At 34.8% G+C, this 22,366-nt stretch overlaps 1 protein-coding gene and 1 pseudogene across 4 annotated transcripts in view; one reads left to right on the forward strand and one right to left on the reverse strand.

The window, feature by feature from the left end:
• LOC145277642 (uncharacterized) overlaps nt 1-22,366 on the forward strand; it is a 763,829-nt gene that overhangs the window by 617,178 nt on the left and 124,285 nt on the right. Inside the window, exon 1 of one of the 4 annotated variants that reach the window (XM_080129224.1) lies at nt 16,778-17,046. The exons of the other annotated variants lie outside the window; for them this stretch is intronic. The gene's annotated coding sequence lies outside the window, so the exon portion shown is untranslated. Of the gene's footprint in view, nt 1-16,777; nt 17,047-22,366 lie in introns of those variants that run through there. 4 annotated transcript variants of the gene reach the window in all.
• On the reverse strand, nt 11,771-11,896 carry LOC145278469 (U2 spliceosomal RNA; annotated as a pseudogene).

The raw sequence follows: 22,366 nt of genomic DNA on the forward strand, positions 1-22,366 counted from the left end.
TTCTATGTAGTCGCCATTGTTCTCAATGCATTTTTGCCGCCTCTTCTGATACCCTGGTTGTAAAATGTCCGATCGCGCCTTGTCACTCACATCTCCGTCGTCACTTAAAATCGATGAGCCCTCTAATAACAGTGCTGACATCAACTGAATCAGTTTTTCAAACGTTCAGCAAACGCCAATGAATAATGATCTGTTGATTTTTTTTATGCAAAGAAAATTCAATGACGAATCTCTAATTCTGGTGCACGTTCATGGAGAGGTGCTTTTGTAAAGTCTAATGCTAGGAACTTGCTCACAGCAAAGAGTATCCGATGTCTTTACAAAGCCACAATTAGCACAATTAGCACATTGGGCTGGTTCGTCTTCTGTTTGTATCTCCCTCTTAGACAGCATTGGAAAGAATACTCAAAATCTACCGGTCAAGCTCAAATCGCTATCTTATCGTTATACAATGTTGCGTCTCTGTGTCTGTTTTAATACGGTAAGTATTTTAATTACTTAATTACAAAGTAATTTAATTTAATACGCTCTCATGAACTTCTTAGATGCGAGAAAGACTTCCATTCTAATAGTTTCCTCTTTCGGATTGCTATACTTTGTATTTCCAATCTCTGTCCTGTTCCCAGAACTGTGCTGACATGCAGAAGTTTAAATGCAATGTGAAAAGTCATTTTGCAACTCAGCTCTCAACAATACCCTGTTACACATAATCCCAAATAGCTACTGCTTTCTTCAACGTGCCAATAAGCTTTTTTAATGCAAAAAAGTAAAAAAAAAAACAAATATATTTTAAATAGCAGAGGATATACAGAAGTAAGAGCTTTTTTATGCCTAAGTGAATTCTACACAAGTTAAATCTAAAACCAATTAATAGAAGGACAACATTCAATAACATTTGATATATTTTACAAGAAATAAAACAAGCATAATTCAATCGCAGCATAAGGGAAGGGGTGGATGTAATTTACACAGAGGAGGCTAAAATAACTCAACACATGTCCAGACTCACTTTCAATAATTGCATTGTTGGGATATTTATTAATTCTCTTTAAAATCTATTCGTAAGCCTAGGCGTCTTGATTGAGACAGCGGCCCTCCTCCGTGGACACTGTAAATGAAGTATATATATATCATAATGGGTGAGGTTGTCATTGTAGGCCAAAATGACATCACTTCGTCGACGCTTAAGAAAAAAAAGCTTAAGCTCCTACTACATTCGAGTAATCACTCTTTGACATCTCTCCATATGCTGTATTATATCTATTAGATACGTAATCTAACAGAGATGTTTGTTAACATATTAGTATGGCTTAATATGAAAAAGAAATCAATATCGCTGAAATAGATACATAAATGTCCTTAAACAACTAGAGATAATACTACAAAATTTTCATAATAAAGGCATTTAACCGAAGTTACTACATACTACACAGGTAAAAATAAAAAGCTTGTCTGTTTACACAAACTAAAAAAAAATGTTTTTACGTACGATGAAAAGGTCAGTTTGACCTTTTCATCGTCTGTAGACTCAAGGTGGGAACAAGTATTTTTCTCACTTGTCCAAATTTGACTTTCTTCCAGAAAGTTGGAAACTGTATAGAAAAATTAGTTGAAAGGATAAAAAATATAAAAATATTCCTCTTTTTTTACACAAAGTAAACATAAAGAAGTTTTTGTACATATAGTTAGACCAAGACCTTTTTTTAGTAAGCGAGACGTTAAGCCAAATTATTGCCGCTCTTTTCTCTTCATGAGTTTTATTGACTTCTGCTGTCTCAAGATACATTCAGTATTTCCGGTTACAAGCATGAGCTAATTTATGCATCTACATTTTTTTTAGATAACAGATGAGTTATTATATTATTTGTGTTAATCCGTCTAATGTTCCTATTTTGAGTAGTATTTATCATTACCAAACACAACAACCAAAGAACTTCGGAGGTTACATCGGCCGATATGTTGTGGGAGCAACACTCAAAATTTAAATAGTAGTCCAAGTAATCTTAATAATACATACAAGTAAAATTACTAGAACAGTTCCGATGACGGTAACCTATCGTAAATCCTTCACGTAATTGTCTAAAATAAACTTTTCAAATGTTGATGATAATCCTTCAAATAGAGAAGAAACACGACTGCTTTATTTGTTCTTCCGTATCACAACTGAACAATTCTTTAATATCAAGACGGGTTTTCAAGTAGCAGGTCAAATCACTCCAGGTATAATCCAAACATTTCTTCGCGTAAATTATGTTCACAATCATTTACGACATCTGCCCTCTAAGATAAAGTTCATGTTTACCCTTTTAAAGTTGAAAAACAGAACAATGTAAACGTCTTCTTATTCTCTAAGTAATTTACTTAAATACTTTACTTTCTATATGAGTATTTATCCGTTCTCGTTTTGAATAAAAATCCTGAAGCGGATTCCTAATAAATATTCTGCAAACGCCAAAGAAGAAGAAACACGATTATTTTATTTGTTTTATTCTTCCTCAAACTGAAAACATTCCTCCTGTCGTTACAGGCATTTCATATAGATATAAATTCTTAACCTATTAAACAAAAAGCTGCAAGCAGATTCTCAGATACCGGATAAAGTGATTGGATACGAAATCAGGGAAGGTTAGTCACGAAATCCCTGAAAAATATCAAAAAAGCAACATTACTAATTTCACTCGATTAATTCACGGTACGTGACAAAAGTTTGCCTGCCACGAGCAGAAACAGATAGCACCAGCGACCGGCAGATCTTGATGCCGATCTCTGCTGGGTTTTCATCAGATCACTGACGCTATTACGTTGCCACTGCTTCTACAACGGTGGCAGGGGTTGAATTTTAAGTTAGAGGTGATGCTGTTAATAATCAATCAAACCTGAATTAACTGAACCTTAAGGTAATACTGTCTATGTCTCAATAAACATGCGACTGAAAACAGATTTAAAAAAAAGAAAAATAGTTACAATTATATCTTCTATAAGAATTTGGAAATCCTGTGATTTATTTCTAATATTTTTATTACATATTTTGCTAAGAACTTGTCTTATATGATATCAAAAATATAATTATTTTGAAAAGTAGCTATTCGCGTAGATGTTGTATACACATATATACATATGTGTGTATGTCTATATATATATGTGTGTGTGTGTGTGTGTGTGCATGTGTTTTATCCATTTTATGGGTGTATCCATGGTCATTTTTTTATAATATAAATCTCACCTGTCTGTTTAAATGTATGTATGTATGTTTGTATATTTGCCTAAACCTTTCAATAGAGGCAACGGATTTTTACGAGATTGGTATCATTTGAAACGTGACCCTTGGAACGACAAATATTGAAAAATTCGCTAAAAAGATTAATTCCTTCACACATAGCTGGAAACTTACAGGAAGGGGTCGCTTTTGTCGCCAATATTTGCGAAAGTCATTCCCTCTTTTTGATTGTCAAGCCTTAATGTAAACCTACGTCACCTCCGGTTTCGCGATGGGCGCAATAGTAAAGACGTCAGTTTTTCTTTTTTTTCACTTTCTTTTCCTTCTTTTGCGGTACGGGTTCGAGCCTGCCTTTATACTGTTATATACTGGGTGGTATGAAAATGACGTATATTCTGTATTGTTGTTGTTGTTCGTCTTAGGAAGAGTCTTAGTGTTTCATCTAGAGACAGGGTACATTCTACTACATGAGCACCACCTGTAATTCAACTATAAGAGGTTTTTTAATATATTGATAGATAGACTGAGAGATAGTGTGCTTGTACATTTATACATATATGTTTGTTGTAAATCGTCTAGTGATTGGAATGACCACTGTTCATTTATCAATGAATAACGAGACGCTCTGTTATGAACAAACTTTGTTTATTAAACAAACATTCATATATACACAATAGGGCAGTCGAGGTGGTAGAGCTGGTGGTGGGAGAGGTGTAGGTTGCGAACGTGACAGGCAGCTCCTCGTCGTCTGTCTCTCGTTCCCCGTCTCCGCGTCTCTCTGCCTTGTTTTTGTTTACCATTTCGCTTCTTTTTTTTTTTTTTTTTGCTCAACACACACCCCCAAACACCCGGGCAATGCCGGCCACCCAGGCTACTAGTAAAGTAACGGAATCGTGTCTGTTCTCTGTCCACGCTACTATTGCTAGTTCAAGCAGAGCAGATTAGCAAAAGGTTTCAAAGTACACTTTACACGCTACATTTGATTTGTCGGTGAACGCAGGACATTGAGTATTTCTGTCTGAAGCTATGTAAATGCCGACTCAGTAATCATTTTGTATTTTGAAAAGTTATACTAGTGCTTTTTCAATGTTGTCATTAAAATGGACGCTGGATACTATATTTAAGGTAAAACTCTAAAAAAAAAACCATTCATGTAGACTTCGATTGACTGTGGATGAAATATTGTGTTTTGATACCAACTTAACCGGAAACAATTCGCTTGTTTTTTCATCAATTTGACATTTGTACTCGATAAAAATATTTAATAATATAAAACGTTTTATTTTTCCTGATGCAAGTAATTTTCGAACCTGTATAATATCTTAGGTTAATGTGGACGTATTGGAATAATTTTGATAATTTTCTTTACATGAAATAATATTGATTAAAGACCTGTTACTTTTTGCTTTTTAATTCTCTTACAACTTGTTTCTTTATGTATAAAAATACGTGAAAAATTACTTTATTGCATCAAAGTGTAATAAATTGCTAAATAAATGTAAATATCTCTAGTGCGAGAAGAAAAAAGGGTACTTTACGAAAGATTGTCATGGCGTTCTGTGTAAGAAATTTAATTACAGTCTCTGTGATCAAGTGTTCGACTCTTGTCAACCTTACTGATGAGCCACAGTAACGATGAGCCACATATCTATATATGAAGTAATGCCCCTGACCCACTTCCCACAGGAGTAGAGCAACGAAACTTGGCAGAGTTATTAGTCTTTCTCTACATACGGACCAACCAGAATTATGCATTTCTCCCATCGTTTGATATAGCTCTGGAGACCGTTTTTGTAGAACACCCCAGGTTGGTTCTCCAACCACTACGTGACTTCCGAAATCAAGGCTGCATCATCTGGGAAACGCTTTCCTTTCAAAAACAACATCATGGCTGGGAAGATGTGCAAGTCTGAGAGTGCAAGGTCAGGAGAGTAGGGAGGATGGGGGGGGTAAGATTTTATAACCACACGCCCGTGCTTCTGATCTGGCGACCTGCGAGTTGTGGACCGGAGCGTTGTCCTGCAGGAGAAGGGTACCTTTGCTGATCTTGTCCCGCCCTTTGATTTTGATAGCTTCACTTTATTTCCTCAAAAGTGAAGCATAATTGACTACTGTAATTGTGGTCCCCTTTGCAAGGAAATCTGTCATCACTACTCCGTCCTGGTCCCAGAAGACTGTGAGCATGAACTTGCCAGCGGAGGGCTACACCCTTGCCTTCTTTGGAGGTGGTGAGTCCAAGTGCTTCCACTGCATTGACTGAGCTTTGGTCTCTGGATCATAGTGATGGACCCAGGTTTTATCCTGTGTAATCAGTCTTTTGAAAAAGTTTGACTCATATCCTTGGCACATCTCCAAATTCATCCTCGAGCACTTGACGCATTCTCGCTTCTGGAATGGTGTGAGTAACCTGGGAATCCATCTGGCAGACACCTTATGCATATGCAAATGGTCATGAATGATAGTTTTCACAGACCCTGTACTAATCTTGACATCTTGGGCTATTTGGCAAATGGTAATGCACCGATCTTCCAAAATGGCAGCTTCAACTTGACGGACAGATGCCTCATCAATGGCAGAAGGGGGGCGACCAGGTCTGGGAGCTGTTTCTACAGACTTCCAGCCATGTTTGAATTCACGATGCCAGCGTTTTACAAGGTTATGTGATGAGGCATTATCACCAACTTTCTTTCATTTCATTAAAAGTCTCCTGTGGTGTGCGTCCTTTCAAATACAAAAACCGGATCACTGCTTAACATTCAACACACTCCATTTCGCACCTGACACTGTTCAAACACCTGTAAAACAGAAACCACAATTAGTTCAGAGCTGTAATTTGCCATATAACCCGTAGACATATAAATCATTGCACATGCAAAATTTCAGCTAGATCAGACAATGGAAAGTGGGTCAGGGGCATTACTTATTGCCCATCCTTCATAGCTATAAATGTGAGAATGTGTGTGTGGACAACTCTCAGCCAATATACTCAACGGATTGGTGAGCTAGAGACTGGAGATTTCGCATATATGGTATTCAGACATGTAAAACACTTTTAATCGGTTTTCGTCCGGAAAAAAAAGAGTTGCTGAGGAATCAAAATTGAAAAATTGGTAATTGGGTATTATCCAATTTTTATCTTTTTGCAAACTCATTCACAATTGCGCATGCTCGAATCTTTCACATGATAAATTCCTCATGTCTAGAATAGCTAGGTTTGAATATATATATATATATATATATATATATATATATATATATATATGTATATATATACATACATATATATATATATATATATATATATATATATATATATATTGTCTAATATCTGCGCTCGAATTGAGCATTTATAACTTATTAATTCTCTTCTTTCTCATGGCAATTGTTTGGTGGTAAAAACTTTTCAAATTAAATGATTTTGTCGCTGGATCTTACTTTCCTGACCGACAGGAACTGTCAATTTACACTGATGATTGCGCAAGCATAAAATATTCGTATTTGCAGGTATAAAAGAATACTTATTAATCAATTATAATCATATATATATACATAGATATGTGTATGTATATATATATATATATATATATATATATATATATATATATTTAGTCGTGAGCAAAAAAAGAAATGGGCCAAACATGTTTTATATATTTTATCGCACTTAACGCTATATTGAACAAAGAACAATTGAACAAGGAAACTTAAACGAGACTAATGACACTGAACAAGATATTCACTTTAACAAATGTTCAGTCTCGAATCATATTTCCTTTTTCTTACTTTAAAAGATAAATCCTTTTAAACATGCTCTCAACCAAAGTGGAACACTGTAAAGAGGACATGCTATTCCATTCGCTTTTTACAGCTTCCCACAGTTTGTCATTGTTCGAAAAAGTTCTTCCAGCCAATGCCCGAGATATTATGGACCTAATATACTCGATTGGATTTAAATCGGGGCTTTCAACTGGCCAGAATATCACATTAATTGCATTATCAGAAAATCATTTTTTGTGACTTTAGCAGTGTGTGCACGAGCATTATCATGTTGAAAAATAATGTTCTGAGATATTCCCAGCTTCTGGTAACAGTTCTGTTTCTAATATTCGAATGTATTCCTTTACATTGATTGACTTCTCACATCTAAGATATTCCCCAACTCCTGCTGCAGTAAAAGTTTCTCATACTATTATCTCTCCACTCCGCTGTTTAACTGTGGTTTTTATGCAAGTTGGTCAAGATCTTTTTCCAGTCCTTCGATTGCACCGTTCGGGAGCATCGGGAGCATCAATAACTAGACAAAAGCTTGATTCATCTGACGAAAAAATTCACCTGCATTTTTCTTACCATAACACGAGAAAAATCTCTTTCTATGATTGATGTTCTTCTTAGATAAAAATGGCTTCTTTGTACATCTTTTATAAGAAAATCCCATTTCTTTTATTCGTCTAGATATTGTATATCTAGAAACAGAGTTTTTAGCCCCTGTTTTGAATTCTTTGCTAAGGTCAACATAAGTTTTCTTTCAATCCTCCAAAACAGTTAATTTAAGCCTGTGGTCGTCCTTCAAATTAGATGCTCTGGAGCAACTAAGTCCAGATTTCCCTTTTACTAAGCATTCGACTTTGAACCTTTGACTAATTCGCTTCACTACAGAAAAAGACGTTTTCACTTTTTCTATTCTTAAAATATCAAAAGTCTGCTTGTAAATCATTTTGGACTGCCTTAATCCTGCAATTCGGTTTTTTATATCCTCACCAAGATGCGGTCTTACCATTTTTAGGATTCATTTTTCCCCTTATTATTGTATTCTATAATAATAATGATCTGCAAAACAGAATTTTTCAGTTAAAATTAACCAAAATTCATGGAAAAATATTGAAAAACTATTTCTTGCTTGTTTCACTCTTGGCCCATATTTTTTGCTCATGAGTGTATATATATATATATATATATATATATATATATATATATATATATATATATATATATATATATATATGATGAAAATAATGGAAATAGTATTCCGACAAAATAGAGAAAATAAAAAGGAACAAACCGTATTATGTGTTCATCAACGTTTCGTCTTTATTTCGAAATAAAGACGAAACGTTGATGAACACATAATACGGTTTGTTCCTTTTTATTTTTTCTCTCTCTATATATATAGGGAGAGAAATAAAACTTAATGCTAGTAGGAGTTTGAATACGTTACCTTCCTTTCTTTATGAATGTGTATTTACAATCACGCAATTATGCAAAGCACGTGAGTGGCAAGTACAATTATCACACACACACATACACACACACACATATATATATATATATATCATTTTCTTTTTAAGTATGCGTACTTATTCAGCAGTTTCATTAATATCATATTTGACCGTGTAACATAGATAGGCAATCTAAACAAATATCAGGTAAAAAGTGCCTTGCATTGTCTCGAAAATAATGTTTATGGATGAAGAGAGAGGAAAAATATAATCTAAAACATCGGCAAGCTTGATGAACACGTCGATCAATCCTTTCAAAAGATAAATATCAAAGTTGCATCAAGCAATGAGTTTTTTTTTTACTTCCTTTTTCTGCGTATGAAGCGATCAATATAGACATGGTTATTGATCGCGGTAATTGTTAATTTGTACGGGTGTCCTCCTCTCGTATATTGATAAATGAAAAAGAATGAAAACTTCCTGTTATTACTTGATTGGACGTCTCAATGGTCGACGACAATTGCGAAACCACAACAGAAAACTAAGGGCAGATCAATACACAACATAAAAAGATAGGCGTAAAAAAGAAAAAACAAACAATATTACTAAAAACAAAACAAAAAAATAATTAAATGACATTAACAAGTAAGGGTATACTATTCAGAAGCGTCTGTTACGTTTGCGCGATTATTGATAAACATGCTATTTTATTCTCTACATAGAACTTTTCTTTTCTCCCTCTGCGCGCTTAGCATCAAACGTAATTTCTCAAGAAGTTCTGCCCATTTATGAAAATTAAAAAACAAATGCCTCCGTTCAGTCTCGTAAGACAATGGATGCCTGTAAGGTAGTTATGCGTGTTATTGTGAGGCAAAATTTGCACAATAACCAACCACCCCTCTTCTGAATCGGAACAGCTTGAGTCTAGTGGAAACCAGAAGTCCAGGACGACTGGAAATACTGCCGAGATAAGTAGATAGCACATACATCAACTGGGATTCCCAAATGGTCACCCATTTGGTACTGACTAGCTTAAACATTGCTTAACTTCGGTGATCTAAAAAGAACCGGTGTGTCAACCTGATTATGCCGTGTGAAACATGTTTTATAATATTGAATTGCTGAGGGCGAAAATATGGTCTTTTATAAATCTAATGTTAGTAAGTTTGTTTTTTTTGTGAATGAGAAATTTAAAACTTCAAAGACCCTCAAAACCTATTAAACTCTAGAAATGAAATAGAAAATAACTGTATGCAAAGAATAAATTTAATTTGAATTACAACACACGAGACAAAGAAACAATATACTTTAATTAAAAAACTGATGCTAACCAGCACTTCCAAGCATGCACGTGTGAAAATGAGGATACTTACTAATTTCACAAAAGGATGTATCGCCTCATATAAAACAGAACGGAGAAAAGAAGAAATAAACGTATGCCTTATCTTTGTTTGGGAGTTCTTAAAACACTAACAAACTGATGAAGAGAAAGGGAAACGCAGAGACACAGCTTCATACAGGTGTTTGGAAACATCTCAGATTTAAGCACCGTAAACCGACAAACCAAAAATAAAACGGACGGACACACTTAAAGAGATGTCTAAGCGCTATTTAAAACTTAAACTTGAGAGACTGACGAAAATTTGATTTCATACTTAGAGCCTCGTATGACGAATCTTGAACGCATCTTACAAAGTCAAAAAACAGGAGAATTAAAAGATGTTTATGTTTAGGTTTGATTGGCCACCAAATCTATTTTTACTGCTACAACAAAAAGTAGAAATTCTATAAGCAAAAAAGATTCCATAGAAACAACAAAACTATTTGAGGGTTAATTAATTGCAAACAGTTTATTGTGTGCATTTTATTGAACACGAGCTTTGAGTTTAATCATTGAGAAAAAGGTGCGCAATTATATCTTCTCCATCATTATTAGTGCGTGATAGCCACACAGGATACATTATGTTAATCACGCGTTGAATATATCAAAATATAACAATGGCTATTTTTTAAAATAGGGCCTCCTATTTCTTAACCTAAAAATACAACGTTGAAGAGCTACAGAACGGTAGCTGCTCCATTAAAACAAGTGACACTTTCCTCCAGAATTTCGTTTTCTATATGGTCACCATCATTCTCAATGCACTTTCGCCACCCTCTTCTGTTGATTTTATATGATTGGCCTTTTTGCTTGTGTGGTGATAATGGCTTGAATTAAAGTTTAAAGTCAAAAAGTAATGCATCATGTCCCAATTTTGAATTGTGTTTAAACGGAAACATTCATTTCGAACACATTCCTGTCATATTAAAGAACATACTGCTGATTTTATATGCCTGACCATATCTTGTGTGGTAATTAAACTTCTCAAATGCACTTGTAATGTAAGACTGTGTAAGGTGTTAATTTTGGTATAAATCACCTGTTCTTTCTTTCATCGGATCATTTAGATTATCGGCCATCAATACTTATCAAAGACATTCCGAAACAAACCCTTATCTAAAATATTGCCGTGTAAACATAAAGTTACATTTGTGTGAAATTTCATAAAAATTGGTCCTGACATTACAGAGTGCATAGCGAACGAACTAAACGTTAACATCAACGAACGTTGAATTTATATTCGGAACTGATCATCCACTCTAAATACTATAATAGTTGCTTTTCTTTCGGTCAAGTTTTATTTTTAATAATATTTCATTTTGTAATGGTGATTTAGCGGAGAGTGTAAATCTACAAATTTGTTATTATTATTATTATTAGTAGTAGTAGTAGTAGTAGTAGTATTACAATTATTATTATTATTATTATTATTATTATTATTTGCATTTTTTACAGCAAGGCAACTCAATTTAATAACCCACCAAATTTTTAAAACTAAAAAAACTTAAACTTTATTGATAGAAGGAAGGCACATAATAGTTAACAATAACCAAGCCCTACCCATGTTAACAAGGCCGATAGCCATTAGTCGTGTGCTCTCGTGTAATGAATGAATGCGTTAATGTAGGATTGACATGAAATTCTTAAAGATAAAATAAAATGACCGAAAAATGGGCTAAAATGACTTAAATAAATAAAACGTAAATGACTTAGAATGACTTTAATGAACTTAAGGATGAATTGAATGACCTTAAGAATGACTTGAATGCTTAAAAATAACTGGAATCATTCAAAAACAACTTATTTGAGAGTTCTTAAAACACTAACGAAACAACTTTCTGGAACCACAGAAGTTGTTTTCTAGTAGTTGGGAAAGCAAGATTCGTTAAGGCATGTGTTGTAAAGTTTGGAGAGAACTGGAGCAACACAATTTCTTGACTTGAGACTGGCTGGTTGTAAAATGGGTGACCATTTTATATTAAATTAACACAGAAAAGTGATCCCCACTTTATATCACAATAAGTACAGCTTGTAGTAAGAACAGATACTACACTTTGATCTTGGTCAAAAGGCCAAGAAAAGGGTATTTATTTGCTCCCCCACCGACCAAATTAGGTACAAGGCCGATTTTTAATATGAGGAGTGAAGGGGAAATGCGGATCAACTCCCCGGGGAGTAGGGGAGCTGAATAGTGACAATTGGTATGAAGGGTTGCCCCTACATTGTCCAAGGGCTTATTTGTGGGATTTCCCCCACATATGGTCTTTGCTTGCAGTATCTGCCGGAACAGATACTACACTTTGATCTTGTTTATATATTTTATTGAGAAAGAAAAAATTGAACATAAAAAACGTACAAAAAATTCAATTCAACAGAATTAGGCACAAGGCCCTACAAGAAATTGGGAGGGGAAGGGTACAGGGTCTTTTTGACTATGTAACAGATGAGACTTTGAAGTCTTACTCTTGACTGGCAACATTTACCAAAATACCTCAATCACTCTGTGGATCCTAATCTAACTAATAACCCCAGCGTTCAATGTAAAATTTAACTATGTACAATTTGTATATTCATTTCTGTATGTTGTGTGTGCATTTTTTTTTTTTTTTTTTTTGTGTGTGTATGTGTGAGAAAATAAAGTTCGATTTCATTAGAAAGAGTTCTTGAATTAATTGGCATAAAATGTTCGTGGAGTGGGAAAAAACTAATGAAAATGTTCATTTCAAAAATAAGGAAAATCTACTAATGTGTTGTTAGTAAGACCCCCCCCTGTACTATTCTATGTGGCTAGATCCCCCACTGTTTTCCGGGGAACCGAAAACAAGCAGAGCATCCCTAATGGGGTTTGGGGAAGTCGCCTTAATGGAGGTGGGAGAAAATAAAGCAACGGATGGAGGGGGTAGGAAGGTGACCTCTGAGTAGGGGGATGATAAGGGGAATCAGAAAATAAAGATGAGGAGCAGGGGGGTTGGGCAGACTCAGAGGTTCTCTAATACCAAAAAATAAAATCAGGAACAGGATCTCATTTGTACCACCAGTCAAGAGTTACTTTACTGAACTTATAATGCTAACCTAGGCGGGATGGGTTCCGTAGGACCCAGCACCGCCCATGCCATGCCTAAGGAGGGAACACGTATTGAAACTTGGCTCCTCGACGGATGCACAAACTAGTGCTGTGCACCCACCTCTTGTCAAATTCCACTCTAGGCAACCCCTTCCAATCGCATCTGATCTTTACTTTAAGCAAATGTTTAAAGTAAACGATCAGATCCCGATCAGGAACAGATGTCCCTTCGTGGACCAACTTGAGGCGCGCGATCCAAATGGTCATGCGCGCTACTGCTAGGATCGCCAGGAAAACCAAACTTTCCTCCCTGGGGAACGGCGGCTCCATGTTGTACACAAACGTTCCTACGTCGAGATCGAGCAGACACTCGGCATCGATGCGAGCTGTTACCCCCTCGACGTACCTTAATAGGGGCTGTATCCGGCTGCAACTAAAAAACGCGTGCTCGATTGTTTCGGGCTCGCGTTCGTCACAGCACGGACAGAAGCGGCTGGTATGTTCTTTATACCGGAAAAGTACGTCGAAGAGGGGCAGCGCATTTCGGACCAGTCGCCAAGTCAGGGAGAATTCCGAGTTATTCAGAATCTTTGATCTTGGCCAAAAGGCCAAGAAAAGCTGTATTTATTTGCTCCCCTACCGAGCAAATAAGGCACAAGGCCGATTTTTAATGTGAGGAGTGATGGGGAAATGGGTCCAACTCTCGGGGGAGCAGGGGAGCCGGACAGTGAGAACCGGTATGAAGGGCTTCCCCCACACTGACCAAGGTCTTACATGTGAGGTTGCCCCCACACATAGTCCATGCTTGCAGCATCTGCCCGAATAGACACCACACTTCGATCTTGGCCAAAAGGCCAAGGAAAGCTTAAAAAGCTAAAACAGTATCTATTAACAACAGACCTTTGATCTTAACCAAAAAGGCCAAGCAGAAAAGTGTCAGGGACAGACCGTCAGACCAACCGACAGACCGACCGACCGACGGAGTGACTTATAGAGTCGTTTGCACGCGCCTAAAAATGGTATGCTAAATAGTAACATTATTATTTAGAAATTCATTCGTAACAATGGGAGTGTGCGTGTTTTTAATATTTTGTTCTTACGTCGTTTTTTTTTTTCATTTTGCCTACCATTGTCGACTATTTTCAACTGTTGATGAAAACTGTCAAGTAGCATATACGCTAACAACGAACTGATGCAATCTGGTTTTGTTTTAAATCAAAATATATATTTTCCTGTCTTACAATTTTCAATCAATTACAAGGAAAACATTTAAAAAATATATACGCCGATATTTCCCGAAGATCTATGTAATAATTTGAAAATTTACAAAAAAAAAAATTCTCTAATTTAATATTTATAAAATATAAAAGAATCGGAATCAGAATCGGGAATCTTATCAGAATCGGAAATTTAGAATAGAATCGGTAATTGGATTGGAATCAGAAAAAAATTTTTGAAATTGTTCCATCACTAATATATCTTTTTAGTTTTCACATAAGCAGTAATATGTTGTATATGTAAAAACAAATAAAAACTATGTATATATATATATATATATATATATATATATATATATATATAATTAAAACACGGTAGTGTGTGAACATATGTTTAAGTGCCAGTTTTAGTTGTTTCGAACTGCTTTAAAGCTTCACCGCTCACCCATTTTGCGACCAACAACTCGGCTGTGTCATTAAAGAGTATATCCTGCTCTACTTCGGTATTGAGCACTCTTATATTAATCTCGTTAAACATTATTGGTACTTAACACTTGGAAAACAATTAACCTAGAAATATATATATATATATATATATATGGGGGGGTGTATGCGTGTGTATTTATATATATATATATATATATATACATATATATATGTATGTATGTATGTATGTATATATATACAGAGTGACCAAAACAACGGGCTCAAACTCTAATTAGGCCCCGTTTCTTAGTGTTTTGTCCGAATGAAATGAAACTTTGGTCATAATTAGTTTATTATATTCAAAACATACCATCAAAATACTAGGGTCTTTGGCTTTTTTTCCTCCGTTGACTGTAAAATGCTCAGAAAAAACAATTGAATGTCCTCTGTTTTTTTTTGGGGGGGATCACCCTGTATATATATATATATATATATATATATATATATATATATATATATGATTCCGCTATTCTTGCACTAAACATGTGAGGTTAAAACTTACAAACCTTAGCATTTATTCAAATATGATTATGTAATGAAACAGCTATATATATATATATATATATATATATATTTAAGAAATAAAAATAATTTACTCGTATAGCTCTATCTACTGGGATATAAAACGTTGTAATTGTGATGGCGTTTTGCTACTTTACTTCGTTAGTTCCTCGATTTCGAGAGAATTATTATTTTGATACACTGCTGATCAAAAATTTAAGACCACTTAAAATCTTTAAAAAGAACCCCTTTTAAGGATAAATTTTAAACTCTTCTGACTTTAGGTTAATAATACTACAATCTAAAAGGTTATGGAAACAAATAGGTACAATCCAAACTTTTATTGAAAAATTTGTATTTTTATTAAATTAGGCTTTTTACACATGATCAAAATTATTAGACCCAGCGTATAAATTGTGAGATTTATGGTAATTCTAATGTTTTTTGTTCAGTTAGAGATTAGCAGTCACTGTGTGAAGGTGTTACCATGCCTAAAGCAAGAAAATAAACCGAAGTTGACCGCTCACGAATTCTAGGATTTCATAAACAAGGTTTGTCACAGCGAGGGATAGCAGCTAAGGTAAATTACAGTAAAACTGTTATTTGCAACTTTCTAAAGAACACTAAGAATTATGGAAAAGCAAAACCCTTTGGTAGGCCCCCAAAAATTTCTCCTGCATTGAGTAGGAGAATTAGACAGGTTGTTATGAATTACAGAGGACCTTCTTCTACTCAAATTAAGGCGGTTACATGATGCTGATTGCAGTCCAATAACCATCAGGCAACGCTTACAACAATAAGGCATAGGAAATAAAAAGCGTCATGTGTAAGATCATGAGTAATATCATGAGTAATATCATGAGTAATATCATGTGTTATATCATGTGTAAGATCATGTGTAACATCATGTGTGAGATCATGTGTTATATCATGTGTAAGATCATGTGTAAGATCATGTGTAAGATCATGTATAAGATCATGTGTAAGATCATGTGTAAGATCATGAGTAAAAAGCCTAATTTAATAAAAATATACATGTTAAAAAATAAATCTTTGGGATGTATCTTTATGTTTCCATAAACTTTTAGATTGTAGTATTGGTAACATTAACTCAGAAGAGTTTAAAATGTATCCTTAAAAAAATGTTTGCTTTTTTTTCTAGACTTTTAAGTGGTCTTAAATTTTGGATCAGCAGTGTATATGTTTTGTGTTTCGGTTTGTATAAATATCAAAAGAAATTAAACTGTGAAAAAAGACAATGAAACCGAAAATTAAGCGGTGTCGTTCGGATCAACGAACGTTTTCAGAACAAGTGGATGTGAACGAAAACTGTAAATCTCACGTTTTGGTTGTTTTCTTTCTACTGTTCTGTTTTTCTTTTGTCCGTTTGACGCATTCCCTTTCTTCAACATTTAATATTGTTTTATGTATATATGTATATATATATATATATATATATATATATATATATTGTATGTGTACATACACACAAACAAACACACACACACAAACACACACACATATATATATATATTGTATGTGTACACACACACACACACACACACACACATATATATATATATATATATATATATATATATATATATATATATATATATATATGAGACAGAGAGTGTGACATACACTCAGAAGCATGTACACAGGCAGATATGGTTGGAGGGAAAGTGGGAGTATAAGAGAAATACGTGTATACTTTTTCATGCAGTGTCCATTCATATCCCATTAAACATTCGATCGTCCTACATTCGAACAAAGAAGCGCATTCGTTCTGACATGCCCACTCTGTCGCATATAAACGTTAATGGCCTCTTTTCTCTACCCGAATAAAAGGCTGGTCAGATGAGACCAAACGAAGAACCGTCGATCCTTATTTAATTTTTTTTTTTTTTTACGGAAGATACAATTCACTGGTTTCGCTGTTCATTCAAGAAGACCGAAGAATCGAGGTAGGTGCATTGTAAATTGGTTTAAAATGGCACTGCTCTTGTGTCGAAAGAAAGGACAGTCCCTACTTTTATGCTTTCTAGGTGCGGTCTCTATCTGTCAGTCATTTTCTCAATGGACTTAATTCTTTTTTTTTTTTTTTGCTTGTGTCAATTCTATTCGTATTTTATTATCTCATTTAATTTCAATAGCCGAAAGTACTTCCATTTTTACAAAGGGAATTGAAACCCTGTTTGCATCTCACGAACAGGTTGCTTAGTTACGTAATGGCTTCGATAACCACAGGTATGATAGAGACTAATCCTTGTAAAAACTTTTCTTCATTCTTATCTTCGAAGTGTTATCCTTCAGCTATAAGTTGTAAGTTTTATTTCTATGATTCCACTGAAAATCCATCTATCTCTGAATATTTGTTCTCGAGGTGATCACTTGTCTTGATAACTCTTTAGTACTGACAACTAAATACTAAGTAGTTATTTCTTAGTCTGTTGGCTAAGGGGTACGATTTTGTGTACGTTTCATGTTAATCTGATCAAATCATGGTACACTTTTAACTGTGCAGCTCTCATTGCCCCCAAACAGCATGCATTTCGTAGACTAACCCGACATAAGCCCATTACGTATAGGTAAAAGTATATATAGTATATATAAGCTATAATAATTTAAGATTGAAATTTCTGCAGGTATGATAAGGCATGCTAATCACTAGAAAACGTATTGGGTCGCAGAAATTAGGAATTCATAATTCCGAGAAAAAATACTATAACAGTGTAGTATATAATTGGCAATCAACAATGTCTCAATTATCCAACAACTTTGAGGTTCTTAGAACATCTATCCGGTCATGGCTGCCGGTACAAGATCACGCTACACTCGTGTAGTAAATAAAGGGTTCCGCTCCAAATTCCATCCAAATTCCCAAGTTCGACAGACACATTCCCGAGTTCGACAAGACACAGCTGAAGAAGGTCGGAGGTTTCATCAACCAAAACGTTGTGAAAATCACACTCAGGATGAGAACAGTAGTCCGATGAATCCAAATCATACAAAAATAATTTTTCTTTGCTGAAAAGCGATGTTTCCAAAGGCAGAGTAATAAAATAGAAACAGGTGGTGTATCTGACTAATAATGATAAACAAGCACTATCATAAATATATTTCGGAAGATACTTTTCAAATAAGAGTAACGAGAGGAAATATCGATTAAAACCATGGTCAAAGATCATAAATAATGATCGAGAATATAAAAGTAAAAGAAAACAAATAATGAGAAGTAAGAGATAGGGGAGGGGGAAGAAACATTCCTAACATGTACCCATATATTTAAAACTGTGGGTGTTGTCTATTTTGTTTCTTTTCTTGTGTGTGTGTTTTTTTTCTTTCGGACAGAAACAGTCGTGAACGGTTGATAGCAACCGCTTAGAGAATGTTTTGAAAAAGTAATCGAACGGACTTTGTGCAAAATCGAGAATGTTCCAAGTGTGTACCCTCCAATGAAGACGTGACACTGCAATAAATGGTCACCATGGTGTTTCAAGTGAAAAATAAAGCAGTAATATATATATATATATATATATATATATATATATATATATATATATATATACATATATATATATTTAATGAACTTTGTCGGTGTGCTTTGTGTCTGTCTGTTCGTTCTCTATGGACGCGGAAACATTTGGGTCTATTTTTATGAAATTTCGCACGAAAGTACTTCATCTGCCTAGCAGTGTTCTTATATAGGTTTTATATCGAACTGTCTTCGATAAGTATAAATAATTGATAATCAAAATAACCCTATGAAAAAAGGAACAAGCGGTTTTGACCAAAGTGACTATCTTACTCAGTCTAACATCACTAGTGCATTTAGGAATTTTTATTACCGCACAAACCGAAAGGGTCAACATAAAAAATCAACAGTATATTCTTTGATATGACAAGGGCATGTACAAAATAAATATTTCTGGTTAAAGCGCAATTTCGTAATGGTATTTTTTTTTCATTTTAAATGTAAATTCAAGACATGATGACATTACAAAAAGAAAGGTCAGCCATACAAAAATCAATACTAGATTCTTTGATAAACAGAAGCGCGTTCGAAATAAATGTTTCTGATTAGAGCACAATTGAACCCTGGTGCTTTGCTTTAGCATTGTAACCTTTGATTTATGTCATTATACAAAAATGATTTTATAAAATAAACAGCAGGTTCTCCACAGTGCAATGCAAACTACAATGTATGATGGATTAAGTCATTGCGAGGAGACGTGAATCTTCCTCCGGATGCATCGCAATGTATCCTTAATTAAAGCAGACAAATAATCGATTTGATTGAAAAATGTGCTATTTGATACGTTGACCATGCATCAATACCTCTTTATAGAGAACTAGCGGATGTACCCAACGTTGTCTGGGTGTGTGGAGGTGTATTAAAGACCCCTGGAGGAGTTAAGAGAGGTGTTTCAAAACAAAGCTGTGGGGAGTCCCCGGCCTTGCTTCGGTCGAGTAAGTAACCCCGGGAGGGGGGGGGGTAAAAAGATAAATTTATAGTAGCGGAGAGAGGCAGCGAAACAACAATAGACAGTTTGGGTGGAGAGAGAAAAAAGTGGTAAGAAGGCAGGCTCGAAACCGTAAGGCGAATGAGGAATAAAAAAAAAAAAACATAACGGCTTTGCCGATGTCGCCATCGTCCGACCGGAAGTTTGGAACGTGGAAATTAGCGAAGTCAATCCAACCGATACAATGACTTGCAAAAATGGTGACGCAAAAAAAAACCGACAACTCTTTGTAGAAAACTACCCAGTTTATGGTGAAGGAATTAATGTTTTCGGCTAATTTTTCGATATTTGTCAATCGAAGGGCCGTGCTTCAAACGATACCGAGCTCGTGAGACTCCACCTCCTCTGTTTAAAATTTTTGCGAGACATACAAACACACACACATATACACACACATTTTGTCTTTTATATATTAGACTAGCGAGGGTTTTTTCGATGTGTTTGGTCGGGCGGGGCTGGGGGTGTTAATGAAAACCTAAGAATGAGCGAAGTAAAAAAAAACAGAAAAACGAACGTTAAAAAACTCTGCTTAGCGGCGGGGTACCTGGCAGTGTCCGAGTGTTTGGAGGGGTGGGAGAAAATGAAAACTTAAAAATAAGCGAAGTAAAAAAAGAAAACAGAAAAACGTACCCGGGCGGTGGGAGGGGGGGTAATCCAAACATCGAAAAACAACAGAAAAAAAACTAATGTAAGGCAAACGAACGATGTTAAATGTAAAAATCGAAAAAAACAAAAAAGAAAACAGAAAAACGAACGTTGAAACTAAAAAATAAAACCACGTGAAAAATGGCTTAAATAAGCCTGTTTCGATATTAAAATTTTAAAAATCGGTGGGTACCCGGGTGTTTTGGGGTGTGTGCTCGGGTGGGGGAGTTAATGAAAACCTAAGAATAAGCGAAGTAAAAAAAAACAGAAAAACGATCGTTACGTGAATAATGGCTTAAATAACACTGGTTTAATATTCAAATTTAAAAAGTTGAAAAAAAAGACATCTCACACCACGATTCGAGCCCAAAACATTTTGATAATGAACCAACGCTCTAACCAACTGAGCTAACACGACGTACATGAAATTCTCTCAGTTCTTCAACTATTTAAAGTAAATAAGGTCATGACGTCATCTGACGCATGCGTAGAACCGGTCGTCGTCATGAGAGGGCTGGTTTTGTTGACCCCTCTCCTGTAGAAAACTGTCGATTTCAGGGTGAAAAAATTAACTTTTTAGGCCAATTTTTCGATATTTTGGGGCGAAGGATGGAACTTCAATATGATACCAAGTTTGTCAATTTTTGTTCTGTCTGTCGAAAGTTTTTAGCGTACACACTAACACATATACATACATACAAACATACATACATACATACACACGTGTTCGCTTTTATATTTATAGATAAAGCGGACAAAATAGTGACAATATGTATAAAAATATATAAACACCGCACGCATATATATATATATATATATATATATATATATATATATATATATAGTAAGTTATGGAAATATACATGGCCATTAAGCTACATGCTCATGAAGAATTCGTCAAGTTTGTGCCTGACGAATTTTCACGAGGATGAAACGCGGAATATCTTTATCTATCTATATATATATATATATATATAAACCAAAATGCGTGTGTGTGCGTGTGTATGTATGTATGTATGTATGTATGTATGTATGTATGTATGTTCGCTTTTTGTGTATGTCTGCAAAATGCTTTTATCGGCGGCCTTCTCGCTCGGTTCGCTCCTTCTTTAAACTTTTTATATCACATCTAAATTGTAATCTCTACGGCTTAAGAACGGAGGTCGAGTGTGTATTTAATTTGCCCGACTTTTCTCGTCGTTTCTTCAAAAAGCGGAAAGCAGGGGAAACAGTAACTGGCTTACAACGCAAAACTTGGTCAAACATCACGCCACTTCCTCACACTTGTATATTTCGCTTTATAAACCTTAACTAAATACACTAAACAATTCCTCTCCTCTCGTGGCCGAGATTGTTAGGTGGCTGGCTTTTCCCCCCTTTCGTTTTCACCTTGGCGTCAAGGCTTCGGGGTTCAATCCTACCTTCCTACTAAAAGTGTTTTTTTTTTTCTTTTACACCTCCGAACACACCCACCTCAAAACACAGGGCAACCGCGTACCCCCCGCTAGTATATATATATATATATATATATATATATATATATATATATATATATATATATATATATATATATATACTTCACAAGTAAATTATCTAACAATCCTCTGGTATGGAAACCTGTGATTATAAGTCTTACAAAATATTATTAACAGTAATATTCTATAAGTATTATCACATCTAAATAAAAATTGTTCGATATACAAGATAGAGTAAATAAATCAAATTTTAGTCATTCAATAAATTTAAAAAAATTATGACGTGAAATGGTTAAATTTCAAATCAAAAGGTTTTTATTATTCTATGTAAGATAAAGAATACATTTGTAAATATTATAACTCCTTATCCTATAGGATTTCGATATCTACCAGCTCTTAAGAGGAGAAAATACTAGCAAATAATTATAATGTTTTACACCTTTTTTGCTAAAGTCAGTGAGACATGGAAAATCGCAATTAATTCTTTTAAGTATTCAAATATCATAGAGTAAGTGAAATTAATGACAAGGATATAAAAATTCACATCACAATATATATGTGTGTGTGCGTGTGTGTGGTTGTGTGTGTGTATTACTATTTCATTTAATCACATAAATTAATATAAAAAGATATAATTTCAT

Source organism: Euprymna scolopes, chromosome 6, assembly GCF_053919585.1.
Source record: "Euprymna scolopes isolate OS-2025 chromosome 6, ASM5391958v1, whole genome shotgun sequence".
Classification (NCBI taxonomy): Eukaryota; Metazoa; Mollusca; class Cephalopoda; order Sepiida; family Sepiolidae; genus Euprymna; species Euprymna scolopes.